Below are 5,367 nucleotides of genomic sequence, written 5' to 3' on the forward strand. Positions count from 1 at the left end.
TATATATATAAACATATACATTTATTTTTAAGGAAACCATGGTAAAATGGGAAAAAGCTAGATTTAGCTTTCAGTTGCTAAGATTTCAGGCACATTTCTGTTAATGTCTGACTTAGCCAGGTCACTACTTAGAGCCTAAATTGCCTCATCAATAACATTAAGGAGTTGGAATAGAAGAATGGCTTTTAAGTAGTTTTGTGTTTTCAAGTTTGTTTCAGCAGAAGAATCTTTCATTTGAATACTCTTAGGCAGTAGAAGTCAATGTATAAAGAAGTAAAAGTGAATGGTACTGTTTTGGATGCTTAAAGCCACTGAAGCTTTTTAAAATAGTTTGAAACAACTGGTTTTAACAGTCTCTGTGGTCCTTTCCATTTCAAATATACTTCTTAGGACAGGAGGTTGTATGACTTCCTTCAAATTCTATCTCATACTCACATTCAATACATTCTCTTTGTTTCAAACGCTTCTATGACACCACGTATTCCTAACTGATTCATCTGAATTCTTTATCCTTAGCTTAATAGCTTACAAAGAATATTTGTTGCATAATTAAAATTCCAGGAAATCATGGGGTTTATAAAAATAATTTGCTTTCCCACTTAAGTTTGAAACTAAGAAGTAATGCAAATTATAATTTTTTTTTATATTTATATGAGAAATAGCTTAGCTTTTCTAAAGGAATAGAATAAGATATGTGTGCCTTAGTATGCACTCTAGGCAAAGAGTAAGCTTTGAAGGATTATGTTGGAAAATCTTTCTTATATTATTTAAACGTGTATATCACATGAAAAGCAAAGCATCTATGTAAATAACACTATAAATTTTATAAAATATTTATTTAGAATAGTTGCAGGCAGCTCATAGAGACAACTCATTTGCATCATATCAGTGGAAAAACAGGACTCAACTGGAGGCATCATTTTTATTTTGTAGATATAAATATTGAGATAAAGAGTGAATAGCAGTAAAAGATAGAGCACTATGCTTCAAATAACTAGATAATCAGTTTTTTATTGTTTTAATTGTTTTTGGATAAGTAAACTCATTGCCTCACATAGATTCCTGTTGATGGGCCTTAAAATTACGCTACATGGGGGAATAAAAATATTACCTCACAAATAAGACAATATGCCTCCATTTTACTAATCTGCTTTAGATGCTGCCCTGAAAAGTAAATCCACAGAGAAAATGCCTGCTTAATTATAATCTGAGAGACTTCCTTTAGGAAATAAAAAATAAGTTTAGTACCAGGTAATGACATTTATTAAGTAACTAATAATACCAAGCATTTATTATTACCTAGCACATAGTATTTGATAGATGGTAATTAATACTTTTATTGCTCTAAACACTTTATGTATATTATCTCATTTAATCCTCACAATATCAGTTATACCCATATTTTACAGACAGGCAAAAAACGCCTGGAGAGGTTAGGTAACTTGCCTAAAGTCAGACCGAGTAAATAGCAGAACCATGATCTAAGGCTGCAGGTATCATACTTTAGACCATTAGGTTATAATGACTCTCACTAAGTAATAAAATATTAATCTAAAGATAATGTCTTAATAGAATAAAAACTTTCACTTCAGTCTTTTTGTTTCTTCCCTCTAATTATCCCCTGCCAAGAGACTAAATTTTTCTGTATGTAATAAATTAACTACAAAGACGTCTGCCCTGTATTCACCAGTATGTAATGAAATTTTACATGTTCCAGTTGCATGAGATGAGACTTAGCCATACAAATAATGGATAATATTCATGGATAATATTCAATAGTTTTCTGGTACAAAAAAAACCCACACACATAAAAACCCAGCATTTCTTTCTCTTAAGGGGCACCTGTCTTCATTTGGACTCTATGTTCAAGATTCTTATTGGTCCTGTTAAGGTGATAACTTCTATTTAGGCAAAAGTTTATAACTAAGGTTGAATACATCTTCATGAAATATTCCTTGAATAAATTAAGGATACTAATACTATAAATGAAAGGTAGAAGTAAGTTGAAGAATACATGTCTAATATAAATGCAATCTGTGACTGTGAAGAATATTAGTTGCTCTCTCTTTTCATATAGAACCAAGATTGAAAAATGAAGTAGTTCTGTTTTTCTTAATAACATTAAAAAAACTTACACTTTTACCATTTCAATAAATCAGTATTGTTCCTACTTTTGGCCTTGAGCCTAGCAATACTTTTATGTATGATGATTAGCCCAGAAACATTTTGGGGTAACCTAACAATATTTTGCTTAAGAGAAGATGCAATGCCATCAAGAAATGGGCATAGCCTTGTGACAAGAAGTCCTGGCGCTGACAAATATTTATATTACTTTAGCACATAACACCATAGAACTTCAAATCTAATTTTGACATTTACCATTTATTTGATTGGTAGTTACAATAGCTTCAAATAACTACATAATCAGTGGGTACTGTGGGAAAGCACACGTGTACTGATGTATCTGTTAGCATGTATTGAGACACCATAAAGCTACCGGAAACAAGCAAATACAGAAATAACATGAAAAAGACATCGCTTGTACAGCCATCATTGTCCAAATGTCAAACAGCTCCCGGGAACCCTAGGGGTGGTAATAACTATGGATGTAGCTCCTAGCAGGTCCTTTCTTAAAGGAGATTCTTGAACACGGCTGGGTTCTGACTCTAGCCCATATGGGCTTGGAAAAGTCAAAGAAAATGTTGGCTGCACTTTTTCAGGCCTATTTGCATACGTTCTTTAGTATGCAGAATGTCTCTGTATATAATTTAATTGTTGTTGGGTTTTTTTGCCTCTATTAATACATATGCAAATGACTCACACTTGCAGCTGTGCTGTATTAATCATATGTGTGTTTCTGTCTGTCTGCCCTGCAGGCTCAGGGTTGAAGGGAGAGGAAAAGAGGGAATTCATTCTTTTAACCTGCAAGGAAACCCACTCATGCAGACAGAAGTCCAACAGCAAACAGCACACCAGTGTTGCCACTGAAATGAGGTGCAGGTGATCATTTTTCACCCTGAATGGAAATGACTATGATCTAAAAATTAATCTGAATAGTAGAGTATCTAGGTAGGGAATGATGAGTGCTATATAAGTATTTATCCTTGTAAGTAATTCCTTCAATAAGAAGGTCAAAATCCTCACATCTAGATCTCTCCATATGGTTATTTCTCCCTTATTGATTTTTCTGGGGCTTTCTCTTGGTCAGAAACATAAAGCCAGAGTCTAGTGCTCTAAGAATTATGAAGCATTTATCTCTGTCCTGTCACAATTATTGACCATTTTCAGAGACTGGTACAAGGTTGATAAAAAGATGAACTTCAATTTTCATCCACGTCTACCTTGATGTTACTCTATTAGATAGAATCTTAAGCCATTTCCACTGACTTCCATGGCCTTTGATAGCTATGAAAAATATTGATTTCAGTTGATATTTTGTATGATTCATTCTCCACTGTGATCACACGTCATCTCTCATTTCCTCTATCCTGGCAAATGTATATTATTGACATCACTGGTTTCGGAAACTGCAGGTCCATGTGATTTATGACAGCTTGTAATGTTGAGTCTGTGCTTCAAAAATATTATTATAGATTTAAAAAGAACCCAACTAAAGCTATTAAAAGGTTAATTAATTCAATAAAATTCTTGAATGAATGCTACTTGATTATTTTGAGTAAAATATAACAACTCTTTTTTCTTTGCTTATAACTATTAATCATTGGTTAGAGTCAACATGTTTGGCTTCCTATAGGTATAACAGGTGGCATCCATCTTTTGGCCAACACAGATACAGTATTTATAAAGTGAGAAATAAGTGGATAAATATTTCCTTCTAATTTCAAATCTTAGAAGCCTCATTAAAAATTAGAAATAATATACTACATTGAAACTGTTACTATTTAAAAAATTTCATGATGCCCATCAAGTGAAATGCAAATTAATGACAATGAAGGTGAGAAATAAATGTTAGATGGATTGCTGCCATTACTTGATTTTATAATTAGAAATAGATGGTAATACTAGTAATTTTATGTAGTCACAAAAGTCCAAAAGTTTCAGGATGTAACTTTATTTTTCTTAAATAATTATACTCACTTTTTAATATTAAAATGACGCTATATTATCTATATCTATATATATAAAAGGCTAAGTGACTGTTGGACTGGCTGACTGGCCAGTAGCTATGATGTGCATGATCACCAGGGGGAAGACGCTCAATGCAGGAGCTGCTAAGCTCCGGTGACTTGGCAGTGGCAGTTCTTGGGTGATGCACCCCAGAACCAGAGAGGAGAACCACCCTCTCCCAATCTGGGACCCTTCGGGGATGTTGTAGAGTCGGTTTCCACCTGATCGCTGCAGACCAGGCCGAGGAACCCCACCTGTAGGAGGGAGCCCACTCACTCGCAGATGCCCTTCGAGCTGCAGCACACAACCACAGTCCCGCCCTGCAGGCCACCTTCTAATTTCCTTTAGATGTGCACAAATCCATGCACCGGGGCACTAGTGTTTCTACAAAAATAAATCCCCATTCTTTAAAACAAGACACTATCAGAAGAATAAATGTCAAAAGCATCTTTGGCTTTTAGATGAAAAGAATAGTTGGAAGCAGAAGAGATACAAAATGCTGAGGAGGAAGAAAAAGAAGGTAAATGCATTATATGAGATTGCTAATTGGCTAGTTATAATTTTTATAATACATCATTCCACTATTTAGAAATAGTTTAATTTACTGTTATATTGGCAAGGTGAGCCATATTGAGTCAAAAGTACATTCAGATTTCATATGTCTACGTATGTTTATGCATAGCTTGTTATGTATTCTTATACATTAACAAACAATATAGGAATAATCAATGTTGCAATATTTGATCTTTTTATAAAATACAAGCTTAAAGAAATTACATAAACTTTAATAAAGCTGAAACACATTCTTTATGCAGTAGCCCACGGTTATGCTAAGAGAATGGGAGAAACAAACTGGAGAGCGAGAGTTAGAGATTTCTCACACACTAAGAATCTCCTATTCCTCAGTCTATGTTGTTCTCTATAATCCACAAATGAGTGAGATCATGTGGTATTTATCTTTCTCTGACTGATTTATTTCACTTAGCATAATACTCTCCAGTTCCATCCATGCTGCTGCAAAAGGCAAGAGTTCATTCTTTTTTACTGCAGCATAGTATTCCATTGGGTAGATGTACCACGGTTTCTAATCCACTTATCTGCTGGTAGGCACTTAGGCTGTTTCCAAATCTTAGCCATGGTAAATTGTGTCTCTATGAACATAGGGATGCATATATCCTTTCTGATTATTGTTTCTGTTTTCTTGAGACATATTCCTAGAAGTGGGATCACTGGATAAAT

This window comes from Myotis davidii, unplaced genomic scaffold, assembly GCF_000327345.1.
Source record: "Myotis davidii unplaced genomic scaffold, ASM32734v1 scaffold835, whole genome shotgun sequence".
In the NCBI taxonomy this organism is placed as follows: domain Eukaryota; kingdom Metazoa; phylum Chordata; class Mammalia; order Chiroptera; family Vespertilionidae; genus Myotis; species Myotis davidii.